Genomic DNA, 22,785 nt, shown 5'->3' with positions numbered 1-22,785 from the left:
ATTTTAACAATTTAATGCCTCCCTAGAGAGAAGAGTCCCCCTGCTTGATTTGGTACAGAGAAAGGAGTGCTACTCCATAATCCAGTCATATTAGTTACACTACCTAGTGACTAAATAAATCACATTGTATTATCACCAGTGACTTGATTATGAAATTCCACTCTGAGGGATTACTGGACCAAACATCTCTCTCCTAATTTGACGAGGAGGAAGTAAAAGATCCAGTCTCCGTAATTCCTTCTTTAATAGTACACAATGCTATAAGCATAAGCGTGCAATTGGTTCAGCATTTGCCTGTGGTTATCACAGTTATGTATAAAAGGCATAAAAATACATACATCACATCATCATTGAATATTGCAAGATTATAAGAGTTGATCTTCAGCTCAGATACCTTATGTATTGTAGAGAGCCTCCCTGGGCCGATGTTAGACTAGCACTTACATCCAGGGTATGGTTCATCTTTATACCTTTTCATTGTCCTCGTTAGAGTCAATAGAACTATCATCAGAAGTTTGCTCATTTAAGTTTAGTTTGCTTAGCCATTCTTCATAATATTCCTCCAGACTCCTTTCAGTGATCCTTTGTTGATTATTCAAGACTTTTATCACTTCCATTTGCTTAACAGTAGCATTGACGATTAATGTTCTTAAAGGTAATACATAGCAAAATAATAATCCTCCTATTATTATGGCAACTCCTACAAACATTCCCAGTTTAACAAACCATGCTCCCCATGCTCCAAATTTCACATCAATCCAATCCCAAATTTGTTGGTCTCTTCCAGCATTTGCTGTAACTTAATTTCTTAACTTTTAAATCTTTGTCATAACTTCACTGAAAGCTCATCCAGGGGCAGTGTTATTTGGGATAAATGTACAACATTAATCTCCAAACATAACACAAACTCCTCCCTTGTCAGCCAAGAGCCAATTAAGCCTGTCTGTTTTGCCATGTCATTCTACTTGTTGCATGCACTTGGTCTCCTAATAAGGTTAACGCATCATCAGTATAATTAATGAATCTTTGTTGATTATAATAAATATAATTAATCCGCTCTGTATTTTTGTTTGGCGTGATCCAAACCAAGATTGACTCGAAACCTCCTTTTATTTCATCTCTTGCCTTGAATTTATTAGGAATTCCTCTTGGCCGTCCAATTGAGTCTAAATATACATTGGGGTCTGGCTCGTATCCTCTTTTAGTTCTGTTGTCTTCCTTGTTGGTGCTCTGTTCTGTTCCCCATTGTGCCATGCTAACTTCTTGAAGTAATCATACTCCTATGCATATACCTTTCCATCCAACTGGTAAAGAAGGCAATAATATTTAACTTCCACAGATCCAAAAGAAATCTGCTATTATTATTAATGATTGCTCTTCATACATTTCTATTGAAGGTATGGCTATAGTTTGATTTTCACATTTTTCTGGTGCTATCTTACTTCCTTTAGTTGTTCCAAATGCTAAAAATTCTGGAGCTCTAGAAGGAACTCCTGATTTCCAAGAATTTTTCTTATCTATATACAAAATAATAGCACATCTTCCTTTGAATTTACCCACATCTTGGGTTCCTTTTGGTTTATGGTAAAACTCATATTCTTGTTTATAATCTATGCTATACCATTTTGGAATGTCTACTTTTTGTTTTTCAATTTTTATATTTTGACAGATATCTGAATACTGACACCAAGATCCCCAGAGTGGTCTAAAGAAATAATCTGTTAATTTAGGATTTCCTAAAAATCCTAGGCATTCAGCAATACAATATGGTCTGGTAAAATTTGTTAAATGACAGAAGTTTCTCCCAAATTTGGCACATTTTTGGTAGTCATATGGTTGTGGTTTGGCTATTACTTTGTTTAACGGAGATTTGGAGCACAGCAAGCTATTTTCTTTTCCTGTTTCATTAGCAGTAAAGGCTGCCCATTTATACCATTCATTATTTTGGGCTGTATCGCATAATGCATCAATTTGACTAATGTCTTCATCACCTTGAACATCTTAATCAATGTTTCTACGATTTTTGATTATCGTTGGTTTTGTTGAGAACATTGTCACTTTTGTTCAAAGGTTGAAAAGTCAATTGAAGGGAAGTCAGGTTGCTTTCTATTGGTTGAGTTTGGGTCTGCATTATGAGATGCATTAGACATAGGATGGTCTTCAGATATGTTGTCAGACTTATTCTCTGTCCTCTCCAGTTTGTCTGACAGGAGGAAAGAAGCTCCTTGTGTATCTTTTGGTGAGCTCTCCTCAGTTTGCACTTCATCATGTGTATCTGATTTTTCCTCATTGCTCTTTCCTGCATTGTCTGGTTGTCTGTTTTCCTTTCTTTCTGCCTTTCCCGTGGGAACTCTAGTACAGTGATTTATATGATACAAGGTTGTGCTTCCCTCCACTTGGACTGCTTTTGGAGTGCAGAAACAGTTTTTAATGTGTTAAACGTTCTATGCACAAACTTATGTTACAGCTTCAGTGATCAGGATTGTCAGTTTAGAGCTTCTGAGAGCACTAATGGTTAGTTAGTGGTTCTGGTGAAAAGAAGATAAAACAAGCCCACATATACAATAAAGCTTCTCTTTCAGTGAGAGAATGTTGCTTTTTACAATGTCCATTGCAAAGCCTCACCACTGTGTAGGGTCCTTCTCTCCTGGGCTCATTCCACTTTCTCCGGAATACCCTCAGATAAACTTGTTCACCTGGAACAACTGGAAAGGCAGTCTCCGATTCCTCTCTGGGCTCTTTTCTTTTTTCCTGTAAATAGATAGCTTTATGTATTGCAGTTAATTTCTTCATATAAGAGCGAAGTTCCATTCCATGTTTTATTCTTAATTGTTGCAATGCTTGTTTCACTGTTTTTTGTATGAATGCGAACCCATTATCTGAAATTATTTCTGATTATTTCTTATTTCTCTATCTAATTATCGTTCCTGCCCCTAGATCTGTGGAAGGCACTGCCTCCGCCCATCTGCTAAATCTCTCTATGATAACAAGCATGTATCTTTTGCCTTGTACACGCTTTATCACATCCACATAATCAACTACAAGATGTTTGAAGGGTCCTTCAGGTATTGGAATATGGCCTATTGGTGTCACTATGCCTTTCCTTACATTGTATTTAGCACACACTTCACATGTGGACAAAAATTCATCCACCATTGCATATAAATAAGGAGACCAATATCCTTGCTGTTTAATTTTTCTTACTATTTCTCCCCTTGCGCAATGGTCAAAACCATGCACATCTGTAATAAGAATATTCAAAAGTGAAGTAGGTGCAACAATGTGTCCTTCATGGTAAATGGTATAATAATAAGTGGATGCACAACATTTCTAAACTTATCATCATTTATTGAGCACTGACTTGAACCATCTCTCGAATCTTAATTGTGTGCACTGCACGGTATTAAAATAAAAAATGTATCCAAAGTTAACCAAACAAATCAATAAACTGACCAAGTATTAAATATATAAAAAACAGGTAAAGCTCGTGTTACTCCTCTCCTCATCAGGTTACACTGGCTACCAGTAGCCGCTCGCATCAAATTCAAGGTACTGATGCTTGCCTACAAGACGACAACTGGCACGGCACCAACTTACCTAAACTCACTGGTTAAGTCCTATGTGCCCTCCAGAAGTTTGCGCTCTGCAAGTGAACAACGCCTTGTGGTGCCATCCCAAAGAAATTCAAAATCACTCTCAGACCTTTTCCTGGACTGTGCCCAGCTGGTGGAATGACCTCCCAATCTCAATTCGTACAGCTGAGTCTTTACTCATTTTCAAGAAACATCTAAAGACTCATCTTTTTCGCCTGCACTTAACTTACTAACACCAGTACTTTTCCTTTACTTGTCTTTTTAATTTAATAATATAAAAAAAAAAAAAAAAAAAACCTGGCTATGCGTTCTATACTAGACTAACTGAGACTTGTCATGGCACTTGTATACTGTTGTTATTCTCTTGTTGACCTGACTGCTTCTATTGTTCCCATTTGTAAGTCGCTTTGGATAAAAGCGTCTGCTAAATGATTAAATGTAAATGTAAAGGTTTTAGAGCATACATCAAGTATAATTTTTCCAGTTTGCTGGAACATAAATGTAAACTTAAATATACATTTAAATAAATACAATTTTAGAAATAAAAATTAATTAATCTGAAAAATATAATATATAAAAAATAAACAACAGTAGTGCTGCAAACACACTAGCAACAGCAACATTTGTGTTTGGTATAAATGGGACAGAACATCTAAAGTGCATTCTAATTTCAAACTTACATCGGAGTCTGTTCATTATTAAAATAAAGTACAGTCAACCAAACTTATAAAAGGTTACACTGGTCTGTTTAAATAGACCGTAGTATACCGGTCCACTCTGCTGTTATGCCAAGGACGTTTTTGATCATGTGAAGAGGATGATCTTTTCCGTCTAGTAAAAAATATTATAGTTTAACATTCAGATACATTGCGAATATGGAAACATTTGGATATGTGCAGAACAAGACATGAGCAATAACCTCCAAATACATCTAGTCAAACCTGCGCTCGCTCGTCCTCGTATGGATTGGATCATTTTTCGGATCAGCAAAAAAACAAAAACAAAAAAAAGGCCAAGACAAATAAACATACGTTTCATCTTTTTAAATTAACATTAAATTATTAAATTAAAATATATGAAATCAACTTAAAGTGCACATAATATCTTATTTTTAACATAATAGCCGGACTTCTCATCTCCCAGTCAGCTGTGAGGGTCCCCCTGGACGTCCACCCTTCTGTCGTGAGCACAACAGAAGATGCTCGGGATAGTTCATCCACAACTTTTTTCTTCTCCTGTTCATAACGATCTGGCACAATCGCACGCACAAAGTGGGTGCGCGACAGGATGTCGTAACGTGGCTCTACGCATGTCAAGGTTTTACACCTTTTTCCTTCATCATTATATCTGACAGGGAAGCCAAAATGCACGGGGCGTTCAAGCTCCTCCGTTCCTCCGCTCGCCATGACCACTGAGTGTGGACTGAACATGCGCAATTTATTTATTTATTTTTCGTAAATTAATCACGTGTGTGCCGAACCAAAGGTATTGATCCGTACGGATCACAGATCAATGATGATCCGTTGCAATACTACTATTGTGTCATTTGAAAACATTGCAGTTGCGTTTTAAAATACAACAACGAGCACCACAAAACTATTTAAAGAGGCGCATTCAGCGGTCTCCTTGACAGGAAACAGTCAACAAAGTAAAATGATCTCCAACGTATGGCGCGTTCTCTTCATTTTATCAAATGATCATAATCACATCTTGCGTTACTCATTTTACAGTCCTGCTACTAGCATTTTATTTATACTAAAACCCCTTTAATTCAGGTGAGAAAGCTTTTTTCCAAGTGGCTTTTGCACATAATAATAATAATACTGCTGCAGACGCATTTTGCAGCATTAAGGTTATTAATTGATCGTTATTTTTAAACGACGATCAATCATGGAAATTATCGAATATTGACATCCCTAAATACAAATGAGTTGGATGGAAACCTGGTTATTGTCTGCATCAAACCATGTTTCCGAACAAATATCATTCACCTTTCTGGGCAGCTCCAGGACAGCAGTCTCTCCGAGCACGGTGCTGTCTGTGAGCAGGGCGGAGTAACGGAGCCCTCAATCACGCTGCAGTATTTGTGAGAGGTGCCAACTTCTCCACCCAATTTACAGAGTGAAATTTTCTGACTACCTTTAGCTCCCAGGACTGTTGTTGAATCTTCCAAAAGTTTTGGCTTGGGGTCCTTCACATGCACAGCAGCACTTTCCACTACAACAATAACACAGGGCTGCCCACCGACGTGCCTGACTTTAAATCGGCGCTACTAAACACTGTATCGGCCAATGCCGATATATAAAAAAAAAGACACATATCGGCCCGATATATCTAATTGAGGATGAGGTTCGAGAAGTACTACAGGTGCTAATACTGCTACCTGACACCCTGAAGTTTTTTTAGCTTCTAAATCTACTGCATTGTTTCCTTTAAAGGGGGGGTGAAATGCTATTTCATGCATTCTGAGTTTTTTACACTGTTAAAGAGTTGGATTCCCATGCTAAACATGGACAAAGTTTCAAAAATTAAGTTATACGTTTGAAGGAGTATTTCTGTTCCAAAAATACTGCTTCCGGTTTGTCTCAAGTTTCGGAAAGTTTTTTTCGAGTATGGCTCTGTGTGACATTAGATGGAGCGGAATTTCCTTATATGGGTCCTGAGGGCACGTCTGCCGGAAGAGCGCGCGCTCCCGTATAGCACAGCACTGAGAGCACAACAGACTTCACTGATCAGAGCGAGAGCGTCGCGAAATGTCACAAAAGGAGTGTGTTTTTGGTTGCCAGGGCAAGACAACCCTGCACAGATTACCAAAAGAGAAACAGCATTAAGGGACCAGTGGATGGAGTTTATTTTTTACAGAGCATCAACGGAGTTGTGCAAGTGTTTGTGTTTGTTCCCCTGCATTTCGAAGATGCTTGTTTTACAAACAAGGTCCAGTTTGACGCCAGATTTGCACATTGTTTATTTCTTAAGGATAATGCAGTCCCAACGAAAAAGGGTCACGATCGTGTGTTGGAACCGCAGGCGGTGAGTAAAACTGCTTCAAATATCTCTGTTATTAACTTAGCTATCGGCGTGTAAGCACATCAAGTAAACAACATGCGATGTTGTCATCAAACTGCATGAGTAAAACTGCTTCAAATATCTCTGTGTTGTTAACTAAGCTATCAGCGCTTAAGCACATCAAGGAAACAACATGCAATGTTGTCATCAAACTGCACTTTCCACATGTACAGCTTAAAAAAAAAAAAAAAAGACGACAAAGTGGAACTTAGTCATTTTCCAAAACCGCTAAGCAAATATATACAGTTTCAGTACATACCACATAGAGACGTTGTTGCTGATGCTGCTCTTGTTAAATTTCAGCCTCTGGATCTGATTCTGGATCATAAATATACGCTGAATCTGACTTTTAGCCATGGTTTGTTTTGGTTGGTTTTGTCCTCATGGTGTCACAGCTTCCAAACGCTCTCAACGCAAAAGCCTACTGGCGCTCGTGATTCTTTAGCTCCGCCCACACGTCACGCCTCCAGCCGGTCGTGTTTTTCCGGGAAAAATCGGTACAGACTATCTTTCTCTTATGAATATAATAAAACTAAAGACTTTTTGGAGTTATGAAGGATGCAGTACTTCTCTATAGGTACTCAAGATTAACAGGATATTGAGTGAAAACGAGCATTTCACCCCCCCTTTAATGACATAATCATTCCTCTCCTTGTGTGCTTGACATTTGATTATTGCTAGTCGTTTTGGTAGCATAATAGCAGAAATCAATTGCCCTATTTGTTCACTATGTTGGATGGGAGTCCCATCAGTTTCCACACTGCTCCAAATAGATGACATACACCATGAGCATATGCTGAATCTTTAAAAATGTTAGCAGTTTGTCCTTTTGCTAACTGACATGCAGATGTAAGAGCTTTTAATTCTGCTAATTGAGCAGAGCAAGGCTGTACACAATGTTGTGATATCACAGATTCATATACTTTTTTGTTTTTCTTCTCTACTGAATATCCTCTATTATTTCTTTGGTGATTTCTAAAGCTAGAACCATCTACGAAGTAAGTAACTTCTGCTTCAGAAATAGGTGTTGATTCAAGATCTGGTCGTAATCTTGTGAATGCCAATGACTCATTCACACACTCATTAGGTTTTCCTTCAAAAGCCAAAGGAATTAATCCAGATGGATTAACTGTACGGCATCTTTTAATGGTAACATCTGGATATGTGAGTAATGAGGAATAGGCTAGAATTCGAGCTCGTGTCAGATCAGATATATAGTAACTGGGTACCCCATAGTTATTGTGGATGCTTTTTCATAAGCATAATACACTGCAGCTAAACCTTGTTGGTAACATGGTGGGTATCCCTGGGCTACATTGTCTAACTTCGTGCTGAGGTATGCTATAGGCTGTTTTTTCCTCCCACTACAGGTCTCTTGCATCAATACAGCTGATGCATAACCATCAACTGTATTTGCCACATATAGATGAAACATTTTAGCATGTTCTGCCGTTCCCAGGGCAGGGGCCTGTTGCAATTTTTTTTATTGTTTCATATGCTAGTAAGGCATCTTTGTTCCATTTTAATGGATTGCTTAAATGTTGTAATCCTGCTTGTTTCATCAGTTCTCTCAAAGGCCGTCTTTACTGCATGGTCTTTTTATTATATCATCCATATATTGTTATAGTGTACCGTCTATTACGAGGTCTTCTAAATCAGCCTGGAAAATCTTTTTGAATAAATGTGGTGAATGTTTATATCACTGAGGAATTCTAGTATAAGTGTATTGTTTATTTGCATATGTAAATGCAAACAAATACCTACTCTCTTCTGCAAGCGGTACACTGAAGTAGGCAGAGCAAAGATCAATTACAGTAAAGTATTTGGCATCAGGAGGGACATTTGTCAGTAAAGTGTGTGGGTTTGGTGCATCAGCTGGCATATCTTCTGTTATTTCATTTATTGTTCATAAATCATGAAAAAGTCACCATCTGTTTTTGTCTGATTTGATTACAGGCATAATTGGAGTGTTACAGTAACTAGTAGTTTCTATCAATACTCCTGCCTTCACTAAACCCTTTATTGTGTCCTTTATTCCTGCTTCAGCATCTGACCATAAAGGATGCTGAAGCAGCTGAAGCATATATCTTTTCATCCCTTTCTTGATCATACATCATTGTGCAATGAAATTCAGACTTTGATAGCTGTGCTTCAGGTATCTGTGCTTCAATAAACTTTCCCAATTTATTGACTGTCTGTCTCACATCTGGTTCTATCTGTCCTATCCAATAGATATCTGCTTTTGGCTCTGCAACCACCATTTGTGTTTCTGCTCCTATTGCATCAATGTATATTCCTTCTGGAGAACACCAAATTTGTAGCCCTAATTTACATATTGCATCTCTTCCTAACAAATTGATAGGAGTTTGATTTGATACCAGAATGGGAATTTTTATACTTTGATCTTTTGTTTGTAGACACACTGGAGCTGTTATGGGAATCAATTGCATTTTTCCCGAGAATCCTATTGTCTTTGCAAATTTTCGAGACAAGGCGAGATGTGAGGTATATTTCAAATTTAAACAAGTAAAATTAGCATTTTTTTTAATCTGCATAATAGGCTCTTGATCAGTTTTTGTTGTTAAAATTGGAAGCTGACTCTCCCCTTTAGGATTCTCTGGGCACCCCTAATAGCCTGAATTGGGACCTCCCCAAGGGTTTACTGGGCCCTGTACTGGACCTTGGCTAGGCTGTTGCCAGCTCACCTCCCTTTCCCCATGAGGCTGCTGTTGCCATGGATAAGTTGGACAGTTATTTTTATTGTGCCCGGGCTGTCCACAGGCCCAGCACACACCTGGAGGCTTGCCTCTGCCTCTCTGGCCTCGCTGTATGTTTTTTTTTTTCTCCTTCCCATTCGTCCTGGCTGTTGAATATAAACATTTATTATGGGCACAGAGTTCAAGTGTTCATTTGGAGGGACTGCTGTAAGTGGGAGGGACTGCTGTAAGTGGGCTTGACTGAAGAGTTGGTTGTGGAGCAATTACTGGAGACATCATTGTCATTTGTTCTGCTGCTGCATTTGTTACTGAAGCTTGAATCTTTTTCTTATTTTTTCTTTGTGAGTTCTTCAAGCTGTAATTGAGTTAGTTTACACTGTAACTCTTTCTCTTGGCTTTTGAGTGTTTGTTCATTTTTTTCTGTGTTGTTCCACTGTATGAGACATCATGGTCACACAACTCTTTGTGTGTTTTATAAGTTAAACTGACCACATTTTTTTTACAGCTGGCGGCATAGCATCAATCACAGCTTGTCTTAACAAAAGCCGCATTTCCACTGTCGGGCCAGTGCGAGCCAGGGCTTAAAACGGGCCAGACGGGGCTAATAGCCTCGGCCAGTAGCACCAAGGCCAGAATAGCACAGCGTTTCCACAGTGGAGCCTGAAGCTCCGCTGCGTGTCACTAAAACATGCCCTTTACACGCCTCTCAGAACAACGTCATGCAAACTCATCATTTCACAAACAAAGAGAAGTTATCAGAAAACCAAGAAATAAGTCACTGGAACATGCGCGATCACAAAACGAACATGATAAAAGCGGCCGTTTGTTTGCATGCTTAATTTCAAAAGCATAGATGTTTTAACTTTAGAATAAGTGATACATTGATCGTATTGATTTAATTTATCAGGACTCAAAATGAATCACACAGAAATACACTTATTTCTATGTTATTTATTTATTTTTAACGCTTATGAAAATATCCTGCTTATTCAGTCGAGTCTGTTTCTGTTTATTTATAGCCACAGTAGCCGTCACATTTAGAATGAATATCTAAATTTTTTTAAAAGCTCCCGAACAAAAACATTATTATTTTTTTTTAGGCAACATGAGCTAAACTCTTGAGACGAGGCTTGTGAAAGATAATATAAGTTACTAAATAAATACACGATTGTGATAGAGAATAAGAAGCTGACGCAGGGCTCCAAACAAAAAAATTGAGTAAGGAGCCATTGGCTCCTATAAGAAAAAAAACTTCGGTGCCAAATTATTTTTTTAGGTGCCACAGAATAAACATGTTTTGTGTTTTATTTAAATTATTTATTTTACATTTTAACTTTTTAGTCATACTGACGTGTTTGTCTCATCTTTTCTTGACTTTATCAGCATTTTAATCCATCTTGTAGATGACCTGGGAATGAAGGTTCACTTAAAGTGGGAGCCAAATGTCTTTTCCAACTTGAAATATACAGTCATGCGTTGTTTATTACACAAAATCTGTCCCAATATCATGGACCATAAGCATCACTTGGCCCCTGAGTATAGTTTGGGGTCCTCCTCAATGCATCCTGTAAATGTTGTCATACTCTCTTAAAAATAAAGGTGCTTCATGATACCATAGAAGAACCTTTTTTTCCTGTCTAAATGGTTTCATAAAGAACCTTTAACATTTGAAGACAATAACAGATTATGAAAAGGTCAGAAAGAGATTGTTCTTCAAATTCATGTTCATTATGTACTTTAGTAGTAAAGAGCAAGGTATGATAGGTTCATGTGCTGCTTGAACTGAGGCGCTACTCGCGATCACGCCTGCCGCAGGGGCCGTTCACATGTCGGGTCTTTTGTGCGCTCAAGTTCGTTATTTCAAAATTGGGCACGTGGTATGCGTGCGTGCTCATAATGGAAGCGACGTGCTTGTTTTTTACCAGGCGCGCCCGCACCGCATCAAGTTAAAAACATCTCAACTTTTCAGAATCCCGCAAGCGCACCGCAGGTCATGTGACAAGAACCAACCAATCAGCTTCATCCTTTCCAGTACCAGCATTGAAAGCTCAGCCAAGATGAAGGAACAGCTGATCATAGCTGTATACAGGGTTCCCACCCTTCTTGAAAGTACTTGAAAGTACTTGAATTTCAGACATATGGATTCAAGGCCTGGAAAGTACTTGAAAACCAACATAGGTCCTTGAAAGTGCTTGAAATTTTTTATTTGAAATCAATTTTGTTTGTGCTGCTATTTTTTAAATTGTCCGATATGTGCTTCTGTCAAAAACAGAACTAAACATGGGAGGTTATCTGTTTGATCTCTGATGCGATCGTGCACATAACCTAGACCGCAAAGTTGATTCTGTGCTTGCTTGATCTAATATTTAGTTTTTTTTTTTTTTTTTTTTTTAAATGTTGTAAATTTAAGTAACAAATGAGAATAGCTAAAAAAAAATCAATGCATATATTTTGAGACAAAGATCTTTTTTGTGATTTTCAGTTTTGTTTATGATAATTAAAGCAATGATTTTTTAAATAACGAAAGAATATGTAAATGTATGATATTTGGGGTAAAAAGCGCCCCCGCTGTAGCAACTAAAAGCGCCATGATTAACATGATAATTAATAGACTGATGACTTTTCCATTTGTTGCCATGAGATGGTTAGATTCAGTTGCTAAATACCATATTATGTTGGTTGTCCTTCTTGGAGATAATCAGCATGTTTAGAATGAAACCATCATATTTAAAAACATGATATTAATAATGTTTACGCACCGCCCGCTTCACATGGATGATTATATACAGTCTTGTTCAAAATAATAGCAGTACAATGTGACTAACCAGAATAATCAAGGTTTTTCGTATAATTTTTTATTGCTACGTGGCAAACAAGTTACCAGTAGGTTCAGTAGATTCTCAGAAAACAAATGAGACCCAGCATTCATGATATGCACGCTCTTAAGGCTGTGCAATTGGGCAATTAGTTGAATTAGTTGAAAGGGGTGTGTTCAAAAAAATAGCAGTGTGGCATTCAATCACTGAGGTCATCAATTTTGTGAAGAAACAGGTGTGAATCAGGTGGCCCCTATTTAAGGATGAAGCCAACACTTGTTGAACATGCATTTGAAAGCTGAGGAAAATGGGTCGTTCAAGACATTGTTCAGAAGAACAGCGTACTTTGATTAAAAAGTTGATTAGAGAGGGGAAAACCTATAAAGAGGTGCAAAAAATGATAGGCTGTTCAGCTAAAATGATCTCCAATGCCTTAAAATGGAGAGCAAAACCAGAGAGACGTGGAAGAAAACGGAAGACAACCATCAAAATGGATAGAAGAATAACCAGAATGGCAAAGGCTCAGCCAATGATCACCTCCAGGATGATCAAAGACAGTCTGGAGTTACCTGTAAGTACTGTGACAGTTAGAAGACGTCTGTGTGAAGCTAATCTATTTTCAAGAATCCCCCGCAAAGTCCCTCTGTTAAAAAAAAGGCATGTGCAGAAGAGGTTACAATTTGCCAAAGAACACATCAACTGGCCTAAAGTGAAATGGAGGAACATTTTGTGGTCCAAGGGCCACAGGCAGTTTGTGAGACGACCCCCAAACTCTGAATTCAAGCCACAGTACACAGTGAAGACAGTGAAGCATGGAGGTGCAAGCATCATGATATGGGCATGTTTCTCCTACTATGGTGTTGGGCCTATTTATCGCATACCAGGGATCATGGATCAGATTGCATATGTTAAAATACTTGAAGAGGTCATGTTGCCCTATGCTGAAGAGGACATGCCCTTGAAATGGTTGTTTCAACAAGACAATGACCCAAAACACACTAGTAAACGGGCAAAGTCTTGGTTCCAAACCAACAAAATGAATGTTATGGAGTGGCCAGCCCAATCTCCAGACCTTAATCCAATTGAGAACTTGTGGGGTGATATCAAAAATGCTGTTTCTGAAGCAAAACCAAGAAATGTGAATGAATTGTGGAATGTTGTTAAAGAATCATGGAGTGGAATAACAGCTGAGAGGTGCCACAAGTTGGTTGACTCCATGCCACACAGATGTCAAGCAGTTTTAAAAAACTGTGGTCATACAACTAAATATTAGTTTAGTGATTCACAGGATTGCTAAATCCCAGAAAAAAAAATGTTTGTACAAAATAGTTTTGAGTTTGTACAGTCAAAGGTAGACACTGCTATTTTTTTGAACACACCCCTTTCAACTAATTGCCCAATTGCACAGCCTTAAGAGCGTGCATATCATGAATGCTGGGTCTTGTTTGTTTTCTGACAATCTACTGAACCTACTGGTAACTTGTTTGCCACGTAGCAATAAAAAATATACTAAAAACCTTGATTATTCTGGTTAGTCACATTGTACTGCTATTATTTTGAACAAGACTGTATCTATAGCGCGGGGTGTGGTCGCATTATAGTTAGTGAAGGGAGACGTAAAAGACTGGAGATCGCGCTGGTTTCATATGGATTACTTTATTACTTAATATTTGTTGTCGATAAGACTTGCTTAGTTTAAAAGTAGACATGTCAAGATTTCTATAGAAATATCTCTCATATCTCTTTGTGGAGTATTTGTTGAGTTTCAGTTCATTTTAATGATGCATTTCTAAATGAAGATCACGCAAGACCAAGGCTGCAGACAGCGCACTCTGTTTTCTTTATTTTATAAATGCACAAAGTTTTCTTATTATGTGTGTATACAAATAAAAGTAGACCCTTTAAAAATCCAATTGATGTATTGCTCTTACCTGGACGATCAAAACTGAAATTGCAATTTAAGTTCTTTTCGGCGATATGCCACAGAACGCTTGTATGCATAGACTGAACAAAAATAATTTTTATTTTTCAGAATGTGCAGAAAATAGTAGAAACTCTGCTAAAGTGATTGTTTTGAACAAGTATTAATTTAAACATTATAAAAAAAAAAGAAAAAAAAAAACATTTTAGCTTAAAGGGTTAGTTCACCCAAAAATGAAAATTATTTGGGACATTTACATTTAGCTGATGCTTTTATCCAAAGCTATATATACAATTGCTATATATATGTGAGTGAGTGAAGTGACATTCAGCCAAGTATGGTGACCCATACTCAGAATTTGTGCTCTGCATTTAACCCATCCGAAATGCACACACACAGAGCAGTGAACACACACACACACACACTGTGAGCACACACCCGGAGCAGTGGGCAGCCATTTATGCTGCGGCGCCCAGGGAGCAGTTGGAGGTTCGATGCCTTGCTCAAGGGCACCTAAGTCATGGTATTGAAGGTGGAGAGAGAACTGTACATGCACTACCCCCACCCACAATTCCGTCCGGCCCGAGACTAGAACCCACAACCCTTCGATTGGGAGTCCAACCCTCTAACCATTAGGCCACGACTTCCCAGAGGTCAGAGGTCGCATGCCTCTGGAGCTACTAGGGGTTAAGTGTCTTGCTCAGGGACACATTGGTGTCTCACAGTGGATTCGAACCGGGTCTCTCACCAAAGGCATGTGTCTTATCCACTGTGCCATCAACACCCCATTATAGCCGCGTTTCCACCGCAGGAACTTTACCCAGGAACTAGGTACTTTGGCCTGGTACTTGGTGTGTTTCCACCGCAGGAACCAGGAACTAAATAAAGTTCCGGGTAAAAAAAATGCCCCTCAGAAAGTCCCTGCTGGCAAGGTGGTACTTTTTCAGAGTTCCGGAACTTTCGGGGGCGGGACTTTGGCGCTAAACATTCTGATTGGTTGATTTCACGCAGCATTGGTTGAGTTCAAACACCATTTATTCGGATCAACATTTTCTAAATTTTACTGTTATTGTGTCATGAAATGTAATTTTAAAAGTATTTCAGGCGAGAATGTAGTTGTTTAAAATTCAAATCTGATGTTTATTTATATAGACAGTGCCTATTTAAAAATGTGTTTCGCCGATCTCTGAGACGGTGAGCTCCACGCAATCAGCGGGAGCTCAGTCCTCATGTATCCGTCGAGAAGCAGCCTCAGCTTGGATAGACCTTCTGATATGTGCCGCTGGCTCTGATGTCTCTTTAGTGGTTAAACATAAAATATAATTCAGCTGCGGGGTAAATCTAACAGGTTTTCTTTGGTCTGTATTCAATTTATCTATATGTTAAAATGAAAATAAAAAAGGCAAATTTATATAATATTTCGTTTCATTGTAATGGCTGTATATAACGTTACACATATCCCTGAACTAAGTACATTTATGCAGCTGTTATTATGTTTAAATGAAAATGAAAGGAGGCAGTGGTATTTTACATCCCATTTCGTGTTATTGTATATATACTGAGGGGAAAATTGCTTTAGCCAAAGCCATCTGAGTTCACGCAACATTGGTTGAGTTCAACCACCATTTATTTGGATCATTTTCAAATATTACTGTTATTGTGTCATGAAATGTAATTTTAAAAGTATTTCAGGCCAGAATGTAGTTGTTTAAAACTCAAATCTGTGGTTTATTTATAAAGACAGCGCCTATTTAAAAAATGTGTTTCGCCGATCTCTGCGACGGAGAGCTCCACTCGATCAGCGGGAGCTCAGTCCTCATGTATCCACAGAGAGCAGCCTCTCCTGGGATAGACCTTCTGATATGTGCCGCTGGCTCTGATGTGTCTTTAGTGGTTAAACATAAAATATAATTCAACTGCGGGGTAAATCTAACAGGTTTTCTTTGGTCTGTATTCAGTTTATCTATATGTTAAAATGAAAATAAAGGCAAATTTATATAATATTTCGTTTCATTGTAATGGCTGCATACACACATCTCTGAACCAAGTACATTTCTGCAGCTGTTATTATGCTTAAATGAAAACCAAAGTAGGCAGTGGTATTTGATATCCTATTTCGTTTTATTGTAAATATACAGTAGGGAAAATTGCAGTAGCCAAGACGAGCTGACTGAAGTTATCAAGTATATATATGTATGTATAGTATATGTAGGGCTGTAGTACTCGAGTCCGGTCTTGGACTCGAGTCCGGACTCGAGACATTTTTCTGTCGTCTCGGACTTGTCTCGGACTCGTTGAATTTGCACTCGGACTTGTCTCGGACTTGGCCATTGGACTCGCCAAGTCTTCTAGTTGGTCTCGACCGAGTCCAGCAAAAAAATAAAATAAAAAATTTCTCCTTCAAAACAAAACCACATTTGCATGATGTCGCGACTGAAAATGTGTGGAAAACGCTAGGAGCGCCGCTCTCCTTATTTCCAAAGCACTCTGTAGCCTGCGCTTGCGCTCCAGTGGCGTCTGCTGTTGCTGGGCAACCATGACCCACTCTCCATGATGACGCAGAAGTTTCAGCAAAGAATAAATGGAATTCCAGCACTTAAAATCACTTGCAGTAGCTCTGCTAATAGATTCATTTAAAAAATGGCTATCCTTGTACAACTATGATCATCTGTTTCTCCATCTTAGCTTTCAGTATTGTTCCGGGAAAGGATGTCCATGACCAGTGGTGCACTTACTGCGACCTGAAAAGTTTATATGTTTCTAATTTAATTTGCCTTATGCAACAATTACATATGTAAATTTTAAAAACTTTATATATGACATTACATTTTCATATTTACATTACTTTGTAACGCGTTACCCAACACTGGTTATCACTGAACAAGTATGTCGTGTTAAACTGAAATAATTATTAATTTCTAAAATAATATTTATCATGCAAGCAGAGAGATGTCATGACAAACGTTTAGTGATCATTTGAACACGACTGAATCCATTCAATGCACACATTCTCATTACGCAGAACACATTAAGCGAGTCTTAATGTTAATGAACTTCACTAAACAGATGTGTGTGTTCCGCGCAAACCAGCAAAAGGTAAATATGCAAACATGTAGGACAAGTAGACAATGTATCCGTATCTAAGCTGATCATTAGCCTACTCTTGAGAGAGAACTGATTTGGTTTTTGAGAGACTGAGACGCGCAGCGCGGCTGTTTGATTAGTGAGCGCGCTGTGCTTATTCCATTCATTCGTATCATACCGTAGCCTAAGCTTTAAATATTTGCCTTTTAAATATATACAAATAATATAACGTGTAGCTATGATGTATTATTATAGGTAAAATTACTCTTGCAACGCTCTGATTTCTGAGAGATGCACAGAGAGACGACAACAATGCGGTGTTTGATTTGCGATCTTTTCACTCAAAGTTTACATTCATTCACTTTTGGCGCTGATTCCCTGGCTCACCTGTTATCCAGCAAACACCAGACTCTGTCAGCTTCAGCCGAGTATTCAGGCAGAATTATTCCTTGAGCGTTATTCATTTTTTAAGCCATTATCCGTGCCATTCCGAATAAGGTATTCGGCTTCAGGCACAACCCTAATTATTACATTACATATTTTATTTTTACATGCAACATAGATAAGGTCATATAGTAACAGCTCCACGCAATATTGTAATTCTAAAATTCACGTCGTACTTGCAAACACTTTGTATGCATTATGGTTAATGCATGCTGGAGTAGTCGATTGTTTCCGACAGAGCTCGACTAGTCTATGCAAGCACAAGCACAGTATGACAAAAATTTCGCTGTATTTATGTGCGCATGTCCAGTAGAGCCAAACGTATCCATTCTAGCCTTGCTGCGCGCATTTGTCATATCCCGAGCTTTGCGTGTGTCTGTGCACTGTGCCAATTAGGCATAGTCATATACATTTTTGACCACAGATATAATGTCAACAAAAAATAAAGTACATAAAAATTATTTGACCTTACAGTTCCAAACTTTGTTTGTTTATCCAAGTTTAGCTCCCAGGGTCGGACTGGGGGTAAGACCAGTACTCATTAGCAAGGCCCCAAAGGAAGAGAGGGCCCTTGAAAAGTATGAATCTGAAATATATTTTTTTACCTGGATATTTTCATGGGTGGGGGCCATGGGGGCCCATCAGGACTGCCTGTGCATAGGGCCCAGGATCTTGTTTAACGACCCTGTTAGCTTTAACCCTAATTATACACACTTGAACCTAATCAAGCTCTTACTAGACACACTAATCTTCCAGGTGTGTTAAGGCCAGTTGGAGCTAAACTTTTCAGGACATTGGCCATCCAGGATGTAGTTTGGAGACCCCTGTAGTACAGAGTTGTTACTTTGCACATGCTTTTTGATCATTACAATTAATAATGTAAAATGATTTTCTTAGAATAGGAGATATGCTTTCTCTCGCATCACAAACATTATCAGTAGTTAAGTATGTGGTCTTGAAGAGGACCCTTTTTCCTTTCATTTGGACTCGGTCTTGGACTTGGACTCGAAACTTTTGGACTTGGACTTGACTTGGACTCGAACCTCTTTGGACTCGGTCTTGACTCGGTCTCGACTAGTCCTGGACTTGGACTTGACTTGGACTCGACAAAGCCGGACTTGACTACAGCTCTAAGTATATGTATGTATATATATGTATGTAGTTACGCTGCTGTTTATAGATTTACCGGGCTTGCGTAGTTGCAGACATCACACTCCCCAGTCGAATGCACAAAGTCTGAACTAACTACCGATGATGCACGTCCAAAATCAGCATACTTTTTTATTATTTTTTTTTTTATCAGCAGTACTTTGTATTGAGAAACGCGCGTGGACCTACGTCACCAGTCATTTGCCTAATCTTCCCGGTACTTTACACCACGGTGGAAACGCAGAAAGCAACAGGTCTGGGGGGAAAAAAGTTCCTGGTAAAAATGTTCCGGGTAATTACGGTGGAAACGCGGCATAAGTCATTAATGACTCACCCTCATGTCATTCCAAACCCGTGAGACCTCCGTTTATCTTTGGAACAGTTGAAGATATTTTAGATTTAGTCCGAGAGCTCTCAGTCCCTCCATTGAAACTGTGTGTATGGTATACTGTCCATGTCCAGAAAGGTAGGGGGCTACCCTAACCGCGAGATTTGCGTCCTGCGGGAACCCAATCACAAAGTCTAGTGCATTAACCTATGGAGAAGCAGTTATAATTAGCCTATCAGCCTCAATGCCGTGAAAGTGCAAATTCAATGGGATTTACAATAAAAAAAGATTTACAAAATAATTTTAACACATCTCCAGGGGCGTAGATTATGCGGGGGACATGTCCCCCCACTTTATATCACAGAAATTTGTCCCCTGCACTTTTTCGGTCAAGTGTGTTTGAATAGAGGTTTTCAAGAGCTCCCGTGAATAAAACTAGATTTAAACTCAACGAGACAGGATAGTCTGCGCATGACATGATATTTTATTCGGACCCAGAAGGTGAGATAAACATCAAGGAGCGCTAAACACACTCATTCTGACTCGAAGACGTAGGGCGCTCTCACGCAGAAAGTCATACCAGGAAATTCCTAATATGGCCAAAAGCATCCAGCTATTGCTGTATGAAAACAGTTGTTTTCACAGAAAACCAGACACTTTTGGAAACACGAACACATTAAACATGCAATTGCTACAATGTTTTTTTCGAGTCATCTCCAGCAGGTGATAAAGTATATGAACAATGCAGTGCTAACTGCATTTATTACAGTATATAATTTATTCTGCCTTATTATTATGTGATGAAAAAAAGTGTTTGTAGTATATAAACAAATCATTATTATTTGTTGTTGTCCAGCAGCTACATATTTCTATGCCAATTAAAAGCTAGACATTAGAGAAAATACATTTTTGAACAGTAACAGTTTTTAGAAGTCTCTTCTGTTCATCAGGCCTGCATTTATTTGATCCAAAGTACAGTAAATCATTACAATTTTGAAACATTTTTACTAGCCTATTTAAAATAACTTTTCTATTTGAATATATTTCTAAATGTAATTTATTGAGATTTTTAGAGATTTTTTAGCATCAGTACTCCAGTCACACGATGCTTCAGAAATAATTCTGATATTCTGATTTGCTGCTAAAAAACACTTATGATAATGTTGAAAAGAACGGAGTATAATTTTTTAAGATTTCTTTGATGAATAGAAAATTTCTATCTGAAATAGAAATCTTTTGTAAATCTTTTGTCTTTATCATCACTTTTGTTCAATTTAAAGAATCCTTTCTAAATAAAAGTATTCATTTCTATAATTTATTTTCCAAAAAACACAAAAGACAAAAAACAGACTCTAAGCTTTTGAATGGTATAGGGTATAATGTTGCGAAAGCTTTTTGTTTCACATAAATGCTGAATTTGGATCCTTCTATTCATCAAAGAATACTGAAAAATTTACTCATCTGTTTTAAATGTTGATCTTCAGCAAATCATATTAGACTGATTTCTGAAGGATGTGACACTGAAGACTGGAGTAATGATGCTGAATATACAGCTTTGATCACAGGAATAAATTACAATTTACAATAAATTCAAATAGAAAACAGTTATTTTAAATAGTAAAAATATTTCACAATTGCTTTTGCTGTACTTTGGATCAAATAAATCCAGGCTTGGTTAGCAGAAGAGACTTCTTTAAAAACATAAAAAATCTTACTGTTCGAAAACTGTTGACTGGTATTTTTTGTATTAATATTGATTACAGAAATGTTATATTGTAATGTTTTATGTTATATTGTAATGTTATATGTGTGTGTGTGTGTGTAATTTCTGTCCCCCTCTGAAAAGATGGCTACACCTCTGCACGTCTATAATAAGTGAATGTACAGATGTTTAATGTTACCAGGTTTTACTATGTTATTAAACATTTAACAACTTTTTATAAAAAAAAAATACAAATAATAAAAATAAAAAAAAGCTGAGACAAATTAATTTTTTATTTAAATACTCTTTAAAAACTAGTGTAATTCATTTTTTTAATCAACATTTCAGAAACTGCATTTCAATATTACCAGTATTGAATTTAATGGATTTCAAGTCCTTTAAACACGACTGTCTAAAACGGTTTCATTTTATAAAACCTACACATTCAAAACATCATTATTACTCTGACATTTCTTTATGTAAATATTAAGTGTAAGTACAGTAAGGACTTTCATGATGTTATGCGCTGGGGGTGTGAATTTCAAAGGTGCTTGATTTAATAAAATGGTGCTTTAAAAAGTCCTTGAAAGTCCTTGAATCTGGTGTTCATGAAAGAGTGGGAACCCTGTGTATACGGATAGCCATTTTTAAGTAAATTTAGTAACCGAGCTACTGCAAGCGATTTTTAGTGCTGCAAATTCGTTTATGCTTTGCTGAAATTTATGCGTCTTCATGGAGAGAGCAGCTCATGGTTGCTTAGCAACAGCAGACGCCTCAGGAGCGCAAGAGCCCGAAGGCTTTTGGAAAAAAATCAGAAAGCGGCGTGCCTAGCGTTTTGCACGCGTTTTTAGGCGCGATATGTGAACAGCCTCTTAAAGAGCACCAAAACTGTATTTATTGTTTGAATTGTGTTATGAATTTGGAATAATTTTAAAGCTGATACTTTGTAAATTAAAAAGTAACAAAGCACAAAGCTTTTGCGATTACTGGACGGCAAGTGCACTTCAAATAATGAAGTTCATGCATTAACAAAACACAGCATGGTCTAAGATCTTGTTAAGTTAACAGCTTTACCTGTTGTAGTTTGTTCAAATTATGAACGAAATAGATGCTGTTTTTCTGCACTTTCTCTTCAAGTCTCCATGATTTTGCTCTCTCTCGCGTTTATCAGGTGTGTGTCAGCGCTGCTGCGCGGCAGATGAGGACTGTTTAAAACTCTTTTTCCCACTAAAACTTCGATGCGTATTCTGTCAATGCGCGAACATAACAAAAGATGTGAATGCAAAACAATCACGAAAAAAGGCATTACATTTTTTAAGAGATAACATATAAATACATAGGCCTAGTCGCCAGTGTCGACCTCAGCAATAATTTTACTCGCATTTTAATATTTATGGTCGCAAATGCGACCGTTTTAGTCGCAGCTTGGAGCCCTGTGACGTCTGATTTCTTCAAGCGGTCATACCATGTTTACTATGGTAATGTTAATGCCTAGCATGCACAGACTTTTGCATCGCTTATAAATATTTCTGCCTTGTATGGTGATTATAATACACATTGGATCAAGTTATTTCAAACACTCACTGCTGACTGAAAGTGAGTTTTGAGCTTGACTTATTTAAAAAAGTGTTTAATGCTGGTGTTATAGCTGTTATCCTTCTGAAATGATCCGCAGCGCAGATTCTTTATTTTTATAAAAGCTCCCAAACAAAAATCATTATATTTTGATGATATGCAGCGTGGAGCTAAACTCTTGAAACAATACGACAGATACAATGTTACTTAATAAATACACAATTGTGATAGAGAATAAGAAGCTGACGTCTGATTTATCCAAGCGGTCATATTTACCATGTTTACTAGGGTAAAGTTAATGTTTAATGTGCATAGCCAGCTGGCCCGCTTTGGCCCAAGGTTTTCGTCGGGCCAAAAAACCCTGGCCGTTGGCCCCGAGGAAGCCCCGGC

The 22,785-nt window shown here is 37.9% G+C and overlaps 1 protein-coding gene and 1 long non-coding RNA gene across 5 annotated transcripts in view; one reads left to right on the top strand and one right to left on the bottom strand.

Moving 5' to 3' along the window:
* Positions 1-22,785, bottom strand: part of LOC127950697 (uncharacterized) — a 371,356-nt gene that overhangs the window by 43,898 nt on the left and 304,673 nt on the right. The gene's annotated exons all lie outside the window — the stretch shown is intronic.
* dis3l2 (DIS3 like 3'-5' exoribonuclease 2) overlaps positions 1-22,785 on the top strand; it is a 249,626-nt gene that overhangs the window by 92,060 nt on the left and 134,781 nt on the right. The window lies entirely within an intron of this gene.

This window comes from Carassius gibelio, chromosome B2, assembly GCF_023724105.1.
Source record: "Carassius gibelio isolate Cgi1373 ecotype wild population from Czech Republic chromosome B2, carGib1.2-hapl.c, whole genome shotgun sequence".
Taxonomy (NCBI): Eukaryota; Metazoa; Chordata; class Actinopteri; order Cypriniformes; family Cyprinidae; genus Carassius; species Carassius gibelio.
The sequence above is the reverse complement of the archived record's forward strand: the minus strand, read 5'-3'. Positions and strand labels throughout refer to the sequence as shown.